This window comes from Kogia breviceps, chromosome 2 (assembly GCF_026419965.1).
Source record: "Kogia breviceps isolate mKogBre1 chromosome 2, mKogBre1 haplotype 1, whole genome shotgun sequence".
NCBI classification, from domain to species: domain Eukaryota; kingdom Metazoa; phylum Chordata; class Mammalia; order Artiodactyla; family Physeteridae; genus Kogia; species Kogia breviceps.
This window is the reverse complement of record NC_081311.1, coordinates 4,478,725-4,501,134: the sequence shown is the minus strand read 5'-3', so window position 1 is coordinate 4,501,134 and position 22,410 is coordinate 4,478,725. Positions and strand designations below refer to the sequence as shown.

Below are 22,410 nucleotides of genomic sequence, written 5' to 3'. Positions count from 1 at the left end.
CTCACAGCAGTAGGCCCACCTAGGGACATGCACAGACCCCACAGCCCAGAAAACCTCACAGCCCAGGCAAAGAGCCCTTGTGCCTTTTAAGTACTTAGTGCAGCCGGTTCCGTTTCCCAAGAACTCCAGGAGGCAAGGAAGCCTGTGCCCGGGCCCCGGAGACGGATCCTTATGGCAAAGTTACTTTATCTCTGGGGCTCAGTCTCCCCATCTGCAAAGTGGGTCTAAACCAGACTCTTCATCAGGGTGTTGAGAGGGTTCGGTGAGCACTTAGCAGGATGTCTGGCTAAGTGAGCACCTGGCAGGATACCTGTCCTCAGGGCTGATACTTTCTCCAGAGATGTTCACACCATCCCTGCCCTCAAGCACTGGAGCCCCCACGAAGAAGCTACTCGTGGCGAAAACACTTTTTGAAAGGCGACAGTGACCAAGAAGCGTTTGTGCCGAATGAGAGAGGTGGGCGTCTGAACTAATGACGCCCAAGCTGGGGGCAGGAGGACGAGCCCAGGGAGCCCTGGCACCGGGCAGGGGGCGGGGCATGTGCTTGACCCACACCTGCAGCCTGCACAAATGGCCCGTGAGACGGGAGCCAGGATAGACCACCCTCCCCTCTGGGGCTTCAGAAGGGAACACAGAGAATCCATGTCCTGTGTTCCTAAATTCCATGGCAGTAATCATGGCATAGACAGACATGGAAGAGTGGAAACGAGCAGTCGTTTGTACTTGCAAAAATGGAGTCCTTGGCGTGCTAATTTGCATGGTTTCCTAGTCCAAAGGGGGGACCCCCAACTGTGGGGTAGAGAGGTGCCCTTATGTGCACTTTGGGGGCTGGGGATTGTGCTTCAGAAAACACTCTGGAGAAGCAGGCAGCGACGCACATGGATCTTCTGAGTAGCTGCCCATGAATAATTTTTAAAAGTTGCCAAATACTTAGAAGTCCAGCTTGTTCGTCACAGATTCACAGAACGGGTGCCTGGGAAAATGGACTTCTTTTCAGCCTTGGCAACATCGTGTTTTTTTTTTTTTGTTTTGTTTTTTTTTTTGTGGTACGCGGGCCTCTCACTGTTGTGGCCTCTCCCGTTGCAGAGCACAGGCTCCGGACACGCAGGCCTAGCGGCCATGGCTCACGGGCTTAGTTGCTCCGCGGCACGTGGGATCTTCCCGGACCAGGGCACGAACCCGTGTCTCCTGCATCGGCAGGCGGATTCTCAACCACTGCGCCACCAGGGAAGCCGGCAACATCGTTTTAAGGACCCTCCCCCTTTTCCAGGATGGGCAAGAGATTCTCCCAAACGGCCCATCATGCAGAGAGGTTTCCTTCCAGCCTTTCTTTCATGCATTAGAAAATACAGAAATGAACAGCTTTGCCGATGCCTGGAAGGTAAACAAGGAAACTGTGAGACTTGGCAGAGGATGAGATCAGTGAGGACCCGAAGGGATGATTCCGAGGCGTTTTGCCTCCTCCCCGTCCTTTGAATCAGCCGCAGGAAGCAGGGTAAACTTGGTCTTGCTTGGACACGATGCTGAAGCAGCGATGGTTTCATCCATTTCCACTGCCGTGGGTGGACGTGATGGGGTTTCCGTTGCTTTCCCATGTGCAGTGACTTTCCTGCTCGTTGGACCCCCAGTCGTCCTAGTCGTTGTGCTTCAGTGTCACCATGACTGAGAGTGAATGACACTCCTGCTGTTCCAAGGGCTCTGACCAGTGGATCAGGAGAAGCGGTCTTGGGGAGCACGGGGGCCCCCAGGAGAGTGCCGCCACGATGGAGGAGCCTCAGTCTGCGGTCTCATTATCCCAGGAAGATTACTTCAAGTCTAGGGTCCATAGTGTCTAATTACGTGCGTTCGATTTTTATTTGTGTGGCCTTGCTTTTTAAGATTTTAACCCATCGTTAAAAGTTCACATTTTAGGTGCCCTGTACGTGTAGAAATACGTATATAAACATTTAAAAGTAAAATGCAGGGTTTTCCCTGGTGGCGCAGTGGTTAAGAATCTGTCTGCCAATGCAGGGGACACGGGTTCAAGCCCTGGTCCGGGAAGATCACACATCTTGCGGAGCAACTAAGCCCGTGCGCCACAACTACTGAGCCCACGAGCCACAGCTACTGCAGCCCGTGCACCTAGAGCCTGTGCTCCGCAACAAGAGAAGCCACCGCAATGAGAAGCCCGCGCGCCGCAACGAAGAGTAGCCCCCGCTCTCCACAACTAGAGAAAGCCCGCGTGCGGCAACGAAGACCCAACGCAGCCAAAAATAAATAAATAAATTTGTATATAAAAAGAAAAGTAAAATGCAGATGAGCATTCCAAAATGTTTAAAATGCTGCTGCCCATTTAAAAGAGAAGCTTGTCGATACACCCTCGGCAGGCAGCATACAATCCACGCACTGGAATGTTTACAATGCTTCAGGCCCAGGGTGTGTACAAAAGGCATTTTACTTTTGTCTGAGCTTGGAAAGATTACCAACTTCTGTCCATCTCAGCGCTTGACAAGTCAGAAACATTTTAATTTTTTTCCTTAAATAGAGCAGTTCCGATGGATTGACTCTACGTGGTGCAGTTTTATTCTCTGCTTAGCAAGGTCTGGATGCACAATAGGTGGCTGGGTCTTTCCATATCTCGCGAGCGATCAGGACCAGCCCTGCAGCGCAGCCACTTCCTGTGGGAGTGCCTGCCCCCCTGACCTTGGCTGCCCTCCCCGCCCCCAGGGTGGGTTTCCCCTGCTCCGTGGCCTCGCTTGGCCTTTTTCCCAGGGTCTAGCTGGGCATCTTCCTTCCTCCTCCCTGGAAGCAGAGCGGCTGCCCCTGTAGGCCCCAGGGCCAGACCTCCACACTTCCGTGGTCAGGAGGCCAGGGGCTTCTGTGAACCCAGCCGCTCCCATAGGGCTGTTTCTCCCCACAGGAAGTATGTGGCCAGCCTGGGCCTTTCTAGATCTTTCCAGCCCATAGACCACAGTGGAGCTCCTTCTAGGGTTAGAAGGGACTTTACGAAATTCTGCAGTATGCATGTCGCCCTGAACAGAAGGTCTCTTGTGGGCCCTCCTCCTGGCAGGCAGTGCCCCACACGCTAGGAATGTGAAGAAAAGGAAGACGGTCTCCGGAGGAATTACAGCTTCGCTGGGGAGATGGAGACAAGAAAAGAGAAAACAAGCAAACCAGAGGAAACCACACTGTAGGCTGGTCTCAGCATCCCTGAGTTAGCATCCCTGCTGCCCTGCTTCCTTGTTCTGTGTGACACAGGTCAAGGAGCTCACCGACCCTCAGTCTTCTCATCCTTAAAATGGGTCTCATCTTGCCTCCTAAGGATTGGCTGTGGGCTGTGGGCGAGATGCCACAGGAGCCACCAACGCACTCGACTGGCCCAGTGAATCCGTAGCTTCTCTCGTTTCCTTTTTTAGAGGACGGTGCTGTTCTAGTAAGACCAGGAGCCTTTCCAGCTGTGGCACTGCCCTGTGCAAGCTCCTCAGAGACACCCCCCTCCAGAGGAACGTGGGTCTGTCCGTGGGGACCAGTTTCCCCCACTCCTGCTTTTTTTTTTTTTTTTTTTTTTTTTTTTTTTCGGTATGCGGGCCTCTCACTGTCGTGGCCTCTCCCGTTGCGGAGCACAGGCTCCGGACGCACAGGCTCAGCGGCCACGGCTCACGGGCTTAGTTGCTCCGCGGCATGTGGGATCTTCCCGGACCAGGGCACGAACCCGTGTCTCCTGCATTGGCAGGCGGATTCTCAACCACTGCGCCACCAGGGAAGCCCCACTCCTGCTTTTTAATGTGCTTATTTCGCCATTTTAGCTGTTCGCCCAACCTTACAGTAGCCATCTGCAGGAAGGCCTTGGCCTAAGGGAAGTGTTCATGTGATAAAGGCTGACTTCAGAGGATATGCTGGTTGCTTGATTTTTGCTCTAATTCTGCACTTTAGAGAAGATGATGGCTGTGGTTTCATGTGAACATGTGTGAGCCCCAAGCCAATATAATCTGTGATCTGTTTGTAGAGCCCACTGTTTCATGAATTTTTGCTTTGCTTTAAAAATCACTTCAGGGCTTCCCTGGTGGCGCAGTGGTTGAGAATCCGCCTGCCGATGCAGGAGACACGGGTTCGTGCCCCGGTCCGGGAAGATCCCACGTGCCGCGGAGCAACTAAGCCCGTGAGCCACGGCCGCTGGGCCTGTGCGTCCGGAGCCTGTGCTCCGCAACGGGAGAGGCCACAACAGTGAGAGGCCCGCATACCGCAAAAAAAAAAAAAAAAAAAAAAAATCACTTCAAAGTTTAATTGAAAATTATTAATCGGGTTCGTTTGGGATTTAGTCCACGGTGCTTTTACTCATTTATTTAACCACCCGTTGACTGGTTTCTTTTTGCCTTGTGGTTTTTAGTTGGGTTTGACTCAGGGCTGCAGCCCTGCTTCCGCCTATTGCTGCGCTTTGTTTTACATTAAAATGACTCAGCATTGCGTTGGAAGGGAGTTTTGAGCATTTCTATGAATCCTCCTGAAATATTAAGGGTACCTTGCACTCCTGGCTTGTCCCCATGCTTGGCCCCAGGCAAACACCACAAGTCACCCTTTCCAGCATCTTCCCAAGCTCTCTGGGGGGATTGGAAGGAGTGGACTCTTGAAGTAAGTTATTTCTACGAAAAAGTGGTTCCCACACCCCCAATGATCCCCTGTCGCCCAACACTCAGTGCTCCCCTTACCCTCCCCCACTTGCTTTGTGTGATACTGGCCTCCTTTGTACTCTGGGAACTCTGTGACTTTATACGCTACTCAACAGATTTGTCCTCCATTGCTTTTTTGTAGATTGGTGGAACTTTCTATATCCAGAATCTTGTCATCTGAGCATAAAGAAAAAGTCCTGTTTTTTTTTTCTTTTCAATTTCTATGTATTGTTTTCTTGCCTTAATCTCATTGACTGGGACTTCCAGGATAACTATGAGTGGTGAGAGTGGGCATTGTTGCCTTTGTCCCGATATTAGGGGGGAAGCATTCAGTCCTCCCCTGTGAAGAACAATGTTAGCTGTAAATTTGCCCAAGTAGATTTCAAGATTCCTCAGTAACAGAAGAACGAGTTCGTCTCCTTCCGTGGCTTCAAACCTGCTTCCCAGGTCAACTTTGTAATTAGTGCAACCACTTGTTATACTTGTGTGCTGTAGAGGATAATCTTTGGTTTAACATTATCTGTAGCCTGACCATAGCTAAGATAAGTAGTCTGTTTGGTGGAAAATGCGGTGAACTGCAGTAGCTGTTAAAAATAGTGACATCAAAACATGATCCCACTGTGCAGCAGGGCGGAGGCGTGGTAACAACGGCGCATGGTCTCCAGCCACGGGGAGACGGCTGCCTTACTGGCCACGCCCACAAGAGCAAGGTCATGTCTGTCACCTGAGCGGGATGGATAAACAAAAGGTGGTCCATCCGTATAATGGAACAGTGTCCATCCACAGAAAGGAGTCAGTCCTGGTAACAGGCCACAACATGGGTGAACCTCAGAAACATACCGAGTGAAACCAGCTGGTCCCTAAAGGCCACATACTATACAATCCCAGTTATATGAAATTTCCAGAATCAGCAAATGCATGTCGGAAAATAGATTAGTGGTTGCAGGGGCCAGTGGGTGGGGAGAGGGTGGTCTGGGGGAGTCATGAGCTAATGGGCAGGGGTTTCCTTTGGGATGATGGAAATGTGCTACAATTAGATGGTGAGAATGGGGGCAAAACTCTGTGACGGTGCTAAATACCATTGAATTGTACACTTTAAGCAGGTGGACTTTATGGGATGTAAATTATATCTCAGTAAAGCTGCTGAAAACCAAAAGAGCGTGAAAGCTAAATGAATGGGGAACGAGCAAGCTGGATGCCGAATGAGCTGGAAAACTGGGGTGAAGGGGGTGCCCTGTGTGGGTTTTAAGAGGCTGTCTGTGGGGAACTGGGCTGAAGGGATGGCTGGGGGCGAGAGGGGACATTGTAGGTCACAGAAGGAGCCGCCAACAGACGGAGCACCTTAGGGGCCAGAGGCCAACACTTCAGATCCAGGGCAGCTGCCACGCTCAGCCGTCAACCGGAGGCTACAGGAGCATTCGGGGCAGAACACTTTTGAAAGCTGCTGATGGCAGCAAAAATAAGTTATTATTACAGAGATTAAAAGGCCTCAAGAAGACCCCAAATCATGAGGCAAAAACGGTCACATTCAACTAGTGCTGTAGAAAAAGCAGTGGCTAGAACAAGCACTTTTTTTTTTTTTTTTTTTTTTTTTAAACCAGAAAACTGACCCTCTCTTTTTTTCTCTTTCTTTTTCAGACTATAGCCTTCGTTTTCCCTTGGTAAGTACAAAACTTTTAAAAAATATTTCTCTGATGTGTAGTTAACTAGCGAAAAAAAAATGTTTGGGCTTTCAATGTTTGAGAAGTATTATCTTCTAGAGAAAGAAGGTCATATGGTCAGCGTGTTATATTTGAATTTTATGTCTTAACTGGCTTGGACAGGCTCATATCACACTCTGGTTACATCTTTTTTTTTTTTTTTTTTTTTTTTTTTGGCATTTAGAATCTGGCTCAGCTGCTCAGAATCCTGAAATGTATTGTTGAGAACACAGTTTCCACACGCCTTCCCCTCACTGACTTGTCCTTACTTTTGAAACGGCCTTGTCTTATCGCAGTGCCACATAATTGCGTTGATGGTAATTGCTTCCTAAATTGATCTGCTGTGGGGAAAACTGCCGAAGAGGAGTTTTTCCAGACTGCACTTTTAGTGAAAAAAAAAAAAAAACAGTGTTGGCATTCCATAATTTTTTACCTTTTGAGGCAATATTCCACGGCCTCCAGGTCCTAGTACTTAGTAAAAGAAACACCATCGCCTTTTTTGTGTTCGCTTAATCAACTTAATGCTGTGAAGTTTCCTAAGGAAATTGAGCGAAGACCATCTAAAAGCTTTTGAAGTGGCTGCAGCCTGTGTAACACATGGTCTGCCCTGGCCTGTGTGGCACCTCTCGTGAGTGAACCAGCATGTGGGCCGCCGAGATGTTGCGTTTCTCAAAGGAATCACCTTATTTGAAATACCTTGACTCTGTTCAGAATTAGTCGAAGGCCGATGGGTGGATTCTTTGGCCCTGGCTGGCCCCTCTTTTCGGGGCTGTGCCTTTCGTTTGGGCATCAGCGCTTACGGTTATTCCTGGTGTGATCAAGGTCATTTTGGTTGTACAGACTGTTTCTCCTTATCTCAAAAAGTGCTAAATATAGTCAAAGATTTATCAAGACAGAGAAGAGGAAAACTTCCATTTCCTACCTACTCAACTAATTGTGTTGTCCACGTTCTTTATCCTATAATTATTGGATGTTGATGATTCTGAGCGGTGCACTTTACTTGGGCAAATGGTCACGGTGGGATCAAAGAGAAGGGTCATTACTGGAATGATATTAATGGGATGGAGACTTAATTAGAGGAAGTCTGCAATGCCTTCTTGTCTCAGAATCCCAAGTGAGAGGTATTGCTCGCTCGTGTGGGGTGAAATGGATGTTAGACCTGCTGCCTTCCAAAGCAGTGGATCCTGACCACGCTGAAATTAAACATTTGAGGGCAGGCCCCGCAGACTCACCTCCTTCCGAAATACAAGGCGCAGGTTATGACGCGTTAGGAGTGTCTGACCTTTGCTTCCCTCAGCTCTCGACTCAGCACTGGCCCCTCCACACCCAGGTGCCATCCACCTGCTCTAGGATTTCCTGGCCTCTTGGCGGGTTGACCTGCTGCCTGGCCATGCCTGGGTCAGCCTCGCTCTCAGCTGAGTGAGCCCATGACCTGTGCTCCTAGGGGCCCCTAGCCGCCAGTGTCTCAAAGCAGCCCCGCGTTCAGAAGTTCATGCGCCGTCCAAAGGCAGCCGAGCCTGTGTCCGGGAGGCGACCTCTGACCCCTGGTTCTCCCGCAGGAGCCTGGCAGCCACCGGCTTCAGGCAGCGTCTCTTCCACCTGGCCCTTTCCTTTGCCTCCTTTTCAATAGGCAAGTAAAGTTGTGCTTAGGGAGCGGTCCTTAGACTAAGAGCGTTTCTGATTTCCAGAGTCTTTCTCTTCCAAGTGAGGAAAGTGTGTTGGAAGCATGAACTCCCCAACCGTGGCTACCTTAGGCGCTGCCTTTGTTTGGAACTGTAGGTCTTTTAGCCTATGGCAAGTTCACTGCCACACATTTCAGACTCCTTCCAGAGCGTCAGGGTTTCAGCTAATAGAAAGGAATTTATTTTTAATTGGTGAGGTTGGAAACTTGCTTTTGAGTCAGTTAGAACGAAATAAATAGGTCACCTTGGGCAGATCGGGAGAGAGTAAATGCCCTGAGGTCGGGGGCCACCCCAGGCCACCGTCCACACTCGGTGCAGTGGCTCCGGAGGAGTGAACATGCCGGCGTCTCAGGTGTCCGCTCTTCCTAGGGTTCTTGTGACATTTAAGTGAAATAACCCAAATTCTAAGCATTTGGTAAAATGGTTATTGTCCCCGTCATCAGAAAATGATGAAAATCGTTTCCAGTGTTTAAAGAAGGCGTTGAACTGGGTAATGATGTATTCGCTGTATTATAATGGATATTTAAAGGCATATCCTTGTCTAGAAATAATCCCTGATTTTTCATTTAACAAAAGACACTCTGTGTTAATATTTGACTTTTAAAAAAAGTCCATTTTAAACTGGAGAAAGAGGAGTCTTTTTAGTACAACCACCCATTCTCATATTTTTCTTCTTCTTTGTTTCAGTATCTAAAAATAGATTGGGGAAGTAATACCATAGTTCATATCGATCATCAGATACGACCGAAATTCCCTCAACTGGGGAATGCCTGCAACTCTGTGGGCCTTGGTTGCCTAGTGTTCAAAAAATGCAGTGGAATTTCAGAATTAAGAATATAGGGAAGACACATAATTAAGGTTTAAATATTTTCTCCAGGCTCTTTGAGGTCTTACGTTGTTATAACAAAGCGTATCCACCAGTGAGTAAAATTAAATTGACGATTTCACTTTGGTTCATGGAAATACCCAAGGAGTAAAAGAAAACCAAATTAAAGTGCTAATGTTAAATAACAGTGAATTTAATTTTAAAAGTAACTTAGAATATTCATTCACTAGCCTTGTCCTCTGTAAGGATCTATGATTCCAACTCTGTCAGTTTCAATACATGTGATTTTCCTCTTCCAAGTCATTTTTCTTCCTTGGTGTTGGTCTGAACAGTCACCATGGGAGAGAGGAAAAAAATAAGGAACCTGAAGGTTTTTAAATCAACTGCAGGGGCCTTGTTCTGCCAGGGAGGGTTGAATACTCGGCCCATCTCAGCTGGGGTTGCATTTCTGTTGGCAGAACAGGTGTTCTATGTCCTGTCCCGGTTTCTGAATCTGTAGGAAGAACAGGAAAGCCTGGTGGGCAGAGCACGGGAGACGTGAAAACTTTCTACGAGATGTGATTCCGTTTCCTTCCTTTGCCGCGTCCTCGGGGTTTTACGAGCACGCATGGACCGCGTGGGTTTCCTGTCTATCCAAGCAAAATGCGTTTCTCCCAACAACAAAGCAGTTATTCTCCTGCAAACTGAGAGCAGAAACTGACAGCCAGTCGCAAGAATGCCTTTGGATCTGACGGTGACGAACGGCTCAATCCCTCATTTATTTTCATGTCCATTTTGCCCCAGGAAAGTTTCAACATTCTTCCAAGAAGTACCTCCTAAACGCGTCCAATAAGTAATCGTTTGTCACATAGCAAAGGCATGGATACTGAGCTGTCAGAGTTTCCATTTAGAGGAAATAGGAACATAGCTCTCCTATATAAACGCGCGTCTCATCTCTGAGCTCCCGGCAGACCCGGTTCAGAGCTGGAATTCTTCTTCTAGAAATCCTGTTCCTGCTGACAGGAAACCATGGGTCCTCTCAGGCCAGGATGGCTTCCCAGCGTCGCGCCCGTAGGACAAGAGGTAAAGGGAAACTCAAAGGGGAGCCTTTCTTGTCCTTTGGGATTGATGTCATGGTTTATTTTTATGTAATGTAATTCCTAAGGTATTTCAAAATTGGGTTAGAGAATATTATCAGGACGCATCCGTTCAATGCAACACTGGCAAAAGCACTTTGGTTAACTTTGCGGAGCCCTGGGCAGGAAATCTGGTACTCATGCTTCAGGAAACTGTTCAATGCACCACGGCTCGGCCAAGTGGTGCGTGGGGATGGTACAGAGGAGCGGTCTGCTTTGGGGCTGCCAGGAAGCCAAGTAAGGCTCGCTTTTTAGGAAAACAATCCCCAGCTATTGTTGGGGCCCTGGGTTGCCTGGACGACACATCAAAATCCCACCCATTTTAACTTGGACATTTTCGATTTTTATAATCAAAACCGCCCTCTTAATTTTCCTTAGCACCTAGATTTGTGAAACGGCATTTTAGTTAAAAGTGACGCACTGAGAAAGTGGGAGGTACCTAGGCGGCCGGGCGGCAAGCTGGTTTTCCAGGAGCTGGTGTCTGGGTGCACGAGGGCGGGGCCCGCAGTCTGGGGGCAAGGTTGTGCCGTCTGTGTAACTGACGTTGTAGGGACAGATGGCACCGTCAGCTGCAGATCTGTGCCGACTGCCTGGCTAAAGGCAGCGTTCACACTGGGGAAAGAAGACAAGATGTTTATAAAACCGTTGGGTGTGTGACTTACAGAGACCGTTCTCACACCCGTTGGGCCACAGAGTCAGGAAGGAGTCCTGCTACCACAGGGAAGGGTCATGGACCAGTCCCCACTGGATACGGGACCTCTCCCCCAGCTGCAGTCCCGTCCACGGAGGACGTCCCTGTGTGAATCGGGACATTCAGCCAGCAGGAGACTCGGTGCATTCTGTTCCAAAATTGCCAACTGGGAGTGACTTTTTAAAGACTGCTTATTGCGATGCAGAGTTTGCTATAAACTATTTAAAATGTTGGGAAAGGAAAGGTCCCTGTGGAATTGCTGAACAAAAATGTGTCACATAATGGATTCTCTGAGTAGCTTCTCTCCTTGTTTTGAATCGAAATGAACATAAGCTAAAACCAGAACTTGGATTTGTGTTATTTCATGATGGGGGCTGATGGAATTCAGACAACTTTTAAAAAAATATGTTGACGGTATTCAACTGATTTCAAACAACTCTCCCAAGATCGATCTTCTCTCAGAAGTGGTACAGATTTTGTGTTCAGGTGTTACATATGTGTAAATATTTTTAAAGCTACCGTGTTGCTGCTGAGAAGTTAATTTTTTTAAAAAACGTCATGTTGGTGGAAATTATTATTTGCAAAAGCAGGACTTGATCTATTTCCTGTTTTGCCAGATAACGTTGTAAATGCCTTATGCTGAAAACCTAAATGGCACCGCTGATAACTCATGTGCAGTTCATTGTCTTCTTTGGGCCTCGTTGGCACCTGGGCGCAGTCTCGGCGTGCGTTCTCACCTCCGCCATAAAGATGGGGAGACGGAGACTTGGGCAGGCACGGAGGGCTGAGAGTACGGTGGGACGGGGCTCACAGGTCCCCATGTTCCCTGCACCGAGCCCACGTTCCTCTCAAACCTAAGAACCAGTCAGGTCTCAGGACCACCTCCAAAGGTAAGGTGGAGACCTGCCAAAAAAAAAAACAAAAACCCACAACAATGCATTTTCCATTATGGAAAATGTGATTTTTCTGTTATGAAAGTAGTGGAGCTCATTACTAAGTCAGAGCATATCCTGTGGATTCTGCAAACAGTTTTCTGGTAAATAATTATATTGGGGAACAATTTTATGATCGCCTAAGTTGATCTTGGCCAGGTTTCCAAACTGTTTCCCCATGTTACCTGCTGACCGAATCCAGTTTTCTAATCTCTTCCCACACGCTTGCCAGGCTTCCTTTCGGCGTGGCCAGTAGTCTGTGCAGTCGCTCGCCCGGCGTTTATCAGCCGTCTCCTGCAGGCTTATGACTGTGCCAGGTCTTGAAAAATGCAGCAGTAGATCTTAGTTCTGATTTCAGGAAATATTGCCTGCAGGGCCGATATTTGAGTCCTTTCTTTAGCAGTTCTGATTGTGTGTTCTGCACAGTAGCCTAGACAAGGATTGGTCAGAAATCAAGTTTAGTTCTAGAAAAAGCTGAATGACTTGGACGTGTCCCTTCATGCCCTGAGTCACACCTTCTTTGTTTAAAACATAAAGAGCCCTCTAAGGATTTTTTAAAGGTGCCTTCATGACATAAAGTTCTGTGATCGGGGGCAGTGCTTCTCTGGGTTTTGAGTTAACAGCAGAGATGCGCTTCACGTAACCACTGCTGCGTATCCTCCGTGTTTGGGGGCTGTCACCTTCATTGCCTTCCCTTCTGGGATGAAATCTGTACACTGCGATGTAACGGTTTTATCATCTTTGCTTTGAAAAGGAAGCAGCTGTCTTGGTGCTTTCTCGTGCCTTCTCTCTCTTACTTGTATTTGCTCTCCTGCAGCCCTCCGAAAGAAGCGGGAACCTGTAAAAGAGGGTTTTGTTCCTGGAAAACAATATTGGAAAAGCAATCTTCTTCTTTCTGTGATGTCGCTTACGTATATGCGGGAAGTAAAAGCTGGGAATCCGTGGGTCTTGATTTTAAAACTTAAGCAGGCGATTAGCTAACAAACCAAAGGTCCTTTCTCCACTGTTTTGCAATCCATCCTGGCAAAGGGTTCTGGGAGCCTGCTCTGGTGTATTCTACCTGCAGAACTGATGGGCGGGGAAGGCGAGTTGCTTAATCTCATTAGATACCATGGACACCCCAGTACCACTCTGCTCACCTCTTGTCGAGAGTCCTCCAAAAAAAAATCCCAGCTGCAAAGTGCGTGTGGCCGAGATGAAGTTGGAGACCCCGAAGGCACCCAATGGGAGCGTGATCAGGTTCAGAGGCGTCACTGTTTCCAGGATCTATTTTTGGCTTCCTTCCAGTGTGAAGCCAACACCGACATTCTGTTGTGCTGTTTCCCGCTGTGGGTGGATTTATTTAATTCTTCATGAGTGATTCACTACCCATGGCTGTGTGTTTTCCTCCCATGCAGCTGAGGATTAAGTCATGTTTCCTTTTAAAAATTATTTTTGATAGAATCTGAGTAATGTGGCACACACACTCAGAGGGTTTGAGACGAAGGGACCCAGTAGTATCACTAAGACAAGGCGCTTCGCTTCCCCGGGCTCTTACGAGATGGCAGTGATGGTGTCACCCCGTGACTGGGACGTTCTCCACCAGAGGGGACTGTGTCTTATCAAACAGCCCAAAACGCCTCTCTCTATAAAAATGTTTTTGTAAGTTGTGTGATTTTTTTAAACATTTTTTTTTTTCACGTTGCAACAAATCCATTCCACTTGGAACGCCACACGGTAGGATTCCCTAACAGAAAGCCTAGTAACAGAACCCGTTTCCATGCAGGTCCACGCTGCTTCCCCCGAGTGGCCTCTGTCTGCCCGGCTGGGTTCTAGTAACCCCTCTGTGTCCATCACCTTAAGTGACAGTAGCTCTGGACAGCACAGCTGCTCTGATCCCGTCTCAGGCTCACTCCTTGCCAAACTGCTTCCACTCAGCGGCGTCTCAGCCCTGCTCTCTGAGATGCACGAGGAGTGAAGGTCATCCATCTTTACTGTGAGGCACTCCCTCCTGGCCCGAGCACAGACCAGGGCTCCTCCAGACAAGCAGTCCAGGCGCCTGCCCCGCACCCAGGGCTTCCAGCGTCAGATCTCCACAGTGCTGCCCGAGAAGATGGCTGAGCACAGGATGTGGCCAATGCAGGGCCCGAAAAGGTCCGTAAGCAGACGGAGACGGTCCAGATCAGAGGAGAATGACAAAGGAACGCGGGGATGCGGCGGGAGGGCAGGTGGGCGGCTCCATGGAGTCCGTCCAGCCAGACAACGTGACCAGGAAAGGAGCAGAGGAGGGGCCGGCCTAGAGGTCAAGAGGCTCGCCGTCTCTTCCAACTGGCTGGGTGCCTTTAATCAAGTCGCCCACCTCCTAAGAGCACTGTCTCCTTAATCGCCCACCCCTGGAAGGCTCCGGCATTCTTTCCATCCAAGATGGGACCCCAGGAAATAGCAATGTTCTAGTACAACATTAATAGCACAAAAAGTCACCTGTGTTCTGGGTGAGGACACCGGAAGGTGCAAGAGGCCATGGCTGAGGGGTTGCTTTTCTTTAGGGACGATCTGCCTTTAACCAACATCCTAGGTTCAGGCTCAGGGCTTCCCCGAGCTGTTTCCCTGCAAAAGAGACACCCCTTCATCAGGGTGGCTGCTCCCGAGCCTGGTAAAGCTCAGGAAAACCAGCTTCCCTGAGAGCCAAACTGCGGGCCTGGAGCGGGAACCTCCGATGCTCCATCCGTACGTAGGTGCACCACCGTCAGACCTTCGGGTACCACACCAGCCATCCAGGTGCCACTCCAGACGTCCAGATACCGCGCCAAAAATCCACACTGCATGTCAGAAATCCAAATATTGTGTGAGAAACCCGAGTACCCAGTCAGAAAATCAAGAACTGTATCTGGGCAGTTGTAATAATGGTACAAATGGGAGTCTTCATTTTCACCGGACCATGGTGAGAGCCCCTTCTGAAATTCATTTTAGAGATTAAAAAATTGAAGTTTTCTTTCAGCTGGGCTGTGACACTCCTTATAAAAATGTGTCTGTTGTATATATCACAGTGTCCCTGGCGAATCTGAAAAAAAAGTTGAAATTGCCCCTAATCACAGAACCCAGTGGGCTTGACTGAGGTGAACAGATGATCGAGGAAAAGGTTCCTTGAAATTTCTACGCCAGATTCTGGGAAGCTCAGAGGACCACATCGGTGGCGTCTGGGCAATCCTGGCAGTGCTCGCCAAAAATCCACCAGAAAGGGTTTCCTTCAAGGGCATATGGTTAGAAGAGAATTAACTACTAATCTTGAGGAATGAAAAGTCAGATTCAGAGAATATGGTCTGGTGACGTAGGACTAAAGCCTGTCCAGCTTTAGAAAATGCATATTTTTTTAAAAAAAACTTCTGTTTTCTCCTTTTCCCCATGATTTATGTAATGTGTGACACTTAACGTAAAACTAATGCTTGATCGGATCCTTGCAGAGGGACAGAGGACAATCGATCTGGCCCCCATGGCCGACTGTGACATGTAGGGGCATGTCAGCTCCTGGAGGACAGCAAATGTCCTAATTCAAACCCCCAGGGGTGGCCTGGCACCTAGCCGACCTCCGCGTACAGTGAACGAATGAGTAAATGAATGAATGACTGAGGGAGACTGCGGAGCGAGACAGTTATAGCAGAAAGAAAACTGCATTTTGCCTGCTCCACAGAGCCTGGGGTGGCACTTAGCAAGACCAGGGCCACCTACAGAAGATGCCACATTGCTTGTTCAAAAAGCAGGGGAAAAAAAGCTTTTTCCTTTCTTCTGTGGTCTCTCTCTGGACCTGCCAGAGTGTTTTATACCTTCCATTTAATGTCATGCTCCCTGGGGGTACGGGGATTCTCTCAGGCAGTATAGACCCTCAGAGATGCCTGGCACCTGCCCTGGAACTTGGCAGGTGGCGTTTGCGTATCAGGGGCCAAAAAGGGACCTTTGGGAACCAGTCCTGGGAAGGGGGCAGAAGGTGTGAGTCGAGGCCCCAAGCCCCTGGCAGGATGCAAAATTGTTCCATGAGACTTCACTTGCCGAACACAAATTCAGAGATAGAATCCTTCCAAATTCAAGAAAGTGGGTGCAAATAAATAAATAAATAAATAAAAATAAAATAAAATAAGAAAGTGGGTGCAGCATTCAGCCCCAGGCCCTGAGCCCCTTCTGAGTCTCTCTGGTCTCAGACCCCCTCACCCCCACCCCACCCCCACCCCCCAAGCCGGCTGTGGTGTGAGAAATGGTGGTCAGAGCACTGGAATGTTCCCCCGGGGCATTTTGCGGTAAGGGATTTCACCCCCCCTCCCTGGGAACATGATCTGTTTCCAGCTAGATCTTTACTTCTCCCTGCTTCCATCATTCATTTCTGGAAAGGTCTCCCCGACCCCTGCCAGAGCTGCCAGACCTCCGTATCCGACCCCCAATCCCGGGTGACTTTTCTGCCACCCTGTTTTGATTTCTTTATATTGTTGTGGAAACACTCACTACTCTTTGGAACGGCCATATCCATCCACTCTCTCCCCTTCCAGAATGTAGGCCCTGTGTGGACAGGGATCTGTCCCTCTGTCCCTGCACACAGGTGCTGGCACATGAATGAATGAATATGCTTTAATACTTCTTACACTGCTTTAGCTCCATTTTGGAGCAAGAGGGATACAAATAAATAAACGAAGGCAGCTAACACCCCCAAGATTTCCAGTAAACCCCCCAGGATTTCCTCTGTCCAACACCAGACTGGCTTCGATGATTTCTCTCACAGGTGGGCTGAGCTGGTATTGTTTTCTCTTGTGCCTGCGTGTGGCAGATGCCAATGGGCATGCTCGCACGTCTGGCCCACTTTTTGCCTGAACTCGGGGGAGAGCAGTGTTCCAGGTGTGTGCACTGCTCCCCAAACCAGGCCAGGACTACACGTTTCAGCTCCATTTGGGTTTTTAATGGCAGTTCTCTTACCAACCCCTCCACTCATCTTAGGCAGACTCCTAAGAGCTAAGGGGTATGCTTTCCAATCAAAGCCACCTACACGCCTTAAAATTCCTTGTCTTGAAAGGGATATGTTTTAGGTCAATCAATTAAAGGTGTAGTCTGACATGAGGACCTGTTATCCACCAAGGGTTTTATACACCAAGAAGAATGACGGAGGTTCAAGTCCAGCGCATCTCACCATGTAAGGAGCTGGCACGGCACAGGGCTGAACAGTGGGGAGTGACAGCTGGACCCAACTCTCAGAGCCGCCCCAGGACCCAGGGAGAGAGGCGGGCAGGGCTAGGCCCCTGGATTCGGAGAGCCCTCACTGCCCGGGCCCCTAATTATCACCTTCCTACACCAAGCTGCTGGTCGCAGCCTTACTCTCCCAGTCCTGGGGGAATCGGTGACATGGGTAACTGAAGAAAATACAAGGAAATTAGGTGAAAAAGACCTGAATGTGCAAAATAAATCGTGCTAGCCTGAACTGACCCTGCGGTGTGGAGTAGGATAGGATCTCGGAATTAACAGTGTGTTTTGTGTTATCCCTCAGGGGGTTTGGTCAAAGCCCCCCGAATTCTTTTAGCATTTTTGCAGCCCTCTCTCATAGAAGGAGCTACATTCAGAAGCCGAGTCTCACCGCTTCACTTCGCTGTATTTTTAGAGAGCGAGAGCACCATCCCGTCCACGACCCACCGCCCTCGTAAGCCCTGCAGCCTGGACCTCTGACTCGGCTCGGTCACATCCCGGAAGCTCCTGGCTGCGGGGGCCTCCTCCTCGCTGCCTGGGCTTCAGACACGTTGAGTAAATGGCAAAGCACACCATCTCTCCAGGGGAATGGATGGAGCAAAATCAGGAAAACAGGGGCTTCCCTGGCGGCGCAGTGGTTTAGAGTCCGCCTGCCGACGCAGGGGACGCGGGTTCGTGCCCCGGTCCGGGAGGATCCCACGTGCCGCGGAGCGGCTGGGCCCGTGAGCCGTGGCCGCCGAGCCTGCGCGTCCGGAGCCTGTGCTCCGCAACGGGAGAGGCCACAACAGTGAGAGGCCCGCGTACCGAAAAAAAAAAGAAAAAAAAATCAGGAAAACGAAAACAAGGAAACTGCCTAAAGCCGAATGGGTTGGTATATCTCATGAGTAGACTTGGTGCCTCTCCAAATCTCCTTATCCTCAGAACTCAGAGCGCCTTAAGCCAGGAGCCATGCTTGGGCGTCTCCTCTCTGAGGAGGAAGACTTCAGATCTGTGTGGCTGGGGGTTGAATACTGGGGTCATCCTGGCTCCTGGGGAAGGGGTGCGGAGAGTTCTCTGCCCTGATGGAAGGTGGCACCACGGGATTGGTGCTGAGAGCAGAGTGATTCTTCCTGGTGTGTAAAACCTATGGTTGATAACAGGTTCTCATCTTAGACTGCGTCTTCAATTGATTGATTTAAACATATCCCTTCTCAAGGCATGGGATTTCAAGGCTGGTAGGTGGCTTGGCTTGGTGGGCATATCCCTTGAATCTTGAAATACGTCGGAACTGGATGGAGCTATCGTTCTCCCTTCTGCAGCAGAGGAGGTTAGCTCACGGTGGCCCCCCTCCAGGAAGAGAGGGTGCAGCCCGGGGGCTTGCCAGTATGTGGGTGTTGCAGCCAGGAGGCCAAGTTCAATCACCAGGGGCTGCCTGACAACCAATGAATCCTGTGCTTTGTGGGGCCTCCATGTAAAGGACTTAGGTCCCAGAGGCCCCTACATTCTCAGGGTCTGTGGATCCAGAATAGCACCACAGAATTACTGGTACTCAGCTGATGGCCCAGAGCCTGCAGGCAGGGTTGGGAACTGGACAGTACCCAAGGCTTCTGTAGTTTCATAAATAGCTCCATGCAACAGATGGTTATAAACACCTATGCAAAGCCCGTTTTCCAATGATGCCGCCATATTTGTTTTCCAATGATGCCGCCATATTTGATGAATGCTTCTGGTTGGCATCACAGGATGACTGAAGCAAGCACTGCTTGGAGTTGTGGTGAATTTGCTGGGCGTGAGAGCAAAATCGCCACGTCAGGAGCCTAATCATTCTTAACTCATCTCATCTGGCATTCTGTCTGTGTGTTTACACTCAGGCTACACATGCACACACACTGGAAAAAAAAAAAAAAATCCCAGAACACCTTGAACGAAATGGTTTTGACCTCTATTTCTAAACTGTGTGTTAGCATGAAAACAGGGGGCTTTCTCGGAGGGTTCAGCCAGCAGTCTACTCCACCTGCTTCTGTCTTAGCTGCCAACCTTGGGTGTTAGAGTGTCAGGTTTCTCTGGGAAAATTCATGTCATGGACATCTTATCGCCGGGAAGCGGCACCATTCACTTTTCATTTCAAGGTGATGTAGAGTCTCACATGTTATTCCCAGCGTGGATGTGGAGCGCTGAATGATGTCTAATTGTTTGGAAGGCAGAGAGCTCCTCTAAGAAGCTCCCCTAAGAAGCGTGCAATGTCGGAAGCTTCCATCGCTCTGCAACGTTATCACTTGACTTCTGAGAGGGGAAAATCTCCAGCCTGCCCTGCGAAAAACATTGCTTCCACCGTAGAAAATAACCCCCTAGGAGAAGATTGGGGATGGGGGCAGGCTGCGTGTTGATACTGCGTGTGGAGGGAGATAGCGGTGCCCCCGTTTCTCCTGCATTATACTAACTTCAGATAAAGTCTATTCAAATTGCTCAGGATTCCAACCATACAAACTCCAGCTTAAGGATTTTTTTTTTTCAGAACATCAGCACTGGAGGCTTCCCCAGGTTTTATAACTGTGGTGCCTCGATATGGAAGCCATGTCAGTGGACCCCGCTCCATTCAGCGCACCTCCCAGCTCTCAGCGGCCACCCTCCGCCTCATTTCGTGTCCAAGCTGAGCTCAGGAAGACCCTCCTTTCCCCTGAAGGAGGAGTCAGAGACGTGCGGAGGTGGCTCAGACCACACACACTCGGGCTGTGTCCTCACAACCCCAGGCTGATGCACCCTGGCTGCCGGAATCACTCTGAATGTTACAGCCCTCCTTTCTTCCTTTCTTCCTCCCTTCCTCCCTCCCTCCCACCTTTCTTCCTTTCTTCCTCCCTCCCTCCCGCCTTTCTTCCTTTCTTCCTCCCTCCCTCCCACCTTTCTTCCTTTCTTCCTCCCTCCCTCCCACCTTTCTTTCTTTCTTCCTCCCTCCCTCCCTCCTTTCTTCCTTTCTTCCTTTCTTCCTCCCTCCCTCCCTCTTTTCTTCCTTTCTTCCTCCCTCCCTCCCTCCTTTCTTCCTTTCTTCCTCCCTCCCTCCCTCCTTTCTTCCTTTCTTCCTCCCTCCCTCCCTCCTTTCTTCCTTTCTTCCTCCCTCCCTCCCTCCTTTCTTCCTTTCTTCCTCCCTCCCTCCCTCCTTTCTTCCTTTCTTCCTCCCTCCCTCCCTCCTTTCTTCCTTTCTTCCTCCCTCCCTCCCACCTTGCTTCCTTTCTTCCTCCCTCCTTCCCTCCTTTCTTCCTTTCTTCCTCCCTCCCTCCTTTCTTCCTTTCTCCCTCCCTTCCTTCCTCCTTTCCTTCCTGCTTTCCTCCCTTCCTCTCTTTCTTTCTTTCCCAGTGCACAATGAAAAGGCACACAAAGCAGAAAAAAGCGCTAAGGGTCTTAAAATATCAAGCTTGTTCCTTTCTTCCACAGTCTCAACTTGCCCTGGTGGTGTTTTTTGGCTATTTTTTTAGTTAATTTTTTACTAAAGTTTAGTTGATTTACAATGTGTTAATCTCTGCTGTACAAAGTGATTTAGTTATACATATATATATATATATATATACATTCTTTTTTTAAAACATTTTTATTGGAGTATAATTGCTTTACACTGCTGTGTTAGTTTCTGCTGTATAACAAAGTGAATCAGCTAAACGTATACATATATCCCCATATGTCCTCCCTCTTGCATCTCCCTCCCACCCTCCCTATCCCACCCTCTAGGTGGTCACAAAGCACCGAGCTGATCTCCCTGTGCTATGCGGCTGCTTCCCACTAGCTATCTCTTTTACATTTGGTAGTGTATACATATATATACATTCTTTTTAAATATTCTTTTCCATTATGGTTTATCATAGTATATTGAATATAGTTCCCTGTGCTAGACAGTAGGACCTTGCTCATCCATTTTACTTTATTTATTTATTTATCTTGGGCTGCAATGAGTCTTCGTTGCCGCGCGTGGGCTTTCTCTAGTTGCGGCGAGCAGGGGCTACTGTTTGCTGCGGTGCGTGGGCTTCTCACTGCGGTGGCTTCTCGTTGCGGAGCACGGGCTCTAGAGAGCAGGCTCAGTAGTTGTGGCTCGCGGGCTTAGTTGCTCCGCGGCATGTGGGATGTTCCCGGACCAGGGATCGAACGCGTGTCCCCTGCATTGGCAGGAGGATTCTTATCCACTGTGCCACCAGGGAAGTCCCTATCCATTTTATATGTAATAGTTTGCATCTGTTAATCCCAAACTCCCACGCCATCCCTCCCCCACCTCCTCCCCCTCATTTCTTTATGAAGCGGGAGCTGTAAGAAGTGCGTCTATTCATCATTGCAGCCTCGGTTTTTAAGGCCCCCACGGCATTCCTTCCTACGTGGAGAGAGTTCTCTTTCTGTCCCTAAAACAACAAGCTTTTCAGCTTTGAGCCTGGCCAATCTTAGTGTCATGGCAAAAAACGAAATGGAAAAAGGCAAAAGAAAACAAACACCAAACAAATAAGAGTGTCGGAAGAAACAAAGACCAGAGAGCACAGGTAACATGAGTTCAACTCAGGTTAACTTAATGAATTGGGGCCAAACATAGATTTGGCATTTTCCTTGAAGTTTGGCTTTGGTACATGACCTACCTGCCTTTTGCAAGAAGTGACCTCTGAAATCCAATCCAGTTGATTTGATTTCTCCCCTTTCGATTAACACTGTGGTGTCAGGAGTCCAAGCCAGCTCTCAAGACCGTTTGCAGTAGGAGGTAAGGACAGCTGACTGCTCACCCTGAGTGTCCAGATAAATTTTGTGTTTTTGCTCAGAAGGAAATGTGGTGAAGTCTGTGTGCTCCAAAGGAAGGGTCCCACCTGCCATTTTCCTGGCGGTCTCCCATTTCCCTCCTCTGCTTTGGGGCTGTCACGGGGTGGACACCCCTCCCACAATCTGGAGTCAGGGCTAGAGCCTCAGAGAACCAGCATCTTTGAGTTCAAAGTGAGTTCCACACTTGAACGGTTCATGCTCAGCAAATCAGGGCTTAAAGACTGAAAAGTCAAATCAGTAATTTCATTTATTTAAGCTACACTTCACAGGTTAGAGACCTCAGGAATTAATAAATAAGGACGTGGACATGTGTTTGTGTGCAGATGTGTGTCTACTAGTTACAAGTAAAAGCAAGATAGGAGATGCACAAATAGGAGCATTAAGCTGTTGCTTTAGAAATGAATATGGCAGAGCTTCAGTTAACATAAACTCCCAACGATAAAAATGTACAGTTCCTCATTTCTAGTCGTATTACTTTTGCCTTTTTTTTTTTTGCATTCAAGAAACATTTGTTGAGTACCAATGTAAGTAGATTCAGGCAACTAATTGCTTTGCATCTTTTTTTTTCCATTTTTTAAAATTTATTTTTTATTTTTATTGAAGTACAGTTGATTTACAATGTTGTGTTAGTTTCAGGTGTGCAGCAAAGTGATTCAGTTTTATATACATAATTCTTTTTCAGATTCTTTTCCATTATGGATTATTACAAGGTGTTGCACATAGTTCCCTGCGTTACACAGTGGGTCCTTATTGTTTATTTTATATACAGTAGTGTGATCTGCCCATTGCAAACTCCTTACTTTTGCTTTTTGAAAAGCATTTCTCAAGTCATTGGAAATAGTAAGAAATCTCTCCTTAAAT

General features: G+C 48.6%; 1 protein-coding gene across 5 annotated transcripts in view; it reads left to right on the top strand.

Moving 5' to 3' along the window:
• PTPRE (protein tyrosine phosphatase receptor type E) overlaps positions 1-22,410 on the top strand; it is a 167,539-nt gene that overhangs the window by 62,169 nt on the left and 82,960 nt on the right. For 3 of the 5 annotated variants that reach the window (XM_059052228.2, XM_067024318.1, XM_067024319.1), the window contains exon 2: positions 6,285-6,307. The gene's annotated coding sequence lies outside the window, so the exon portion shown is untranslated. Of the gene's footprint in view, positions 1-6,284; positions 6,308-9,681; positions 9,917-22,410 lie in introns of those variants that run through there. The other 2 variants (XM_067024323.1, XM_067024320.1) reach the window with 1 other exon arrangement.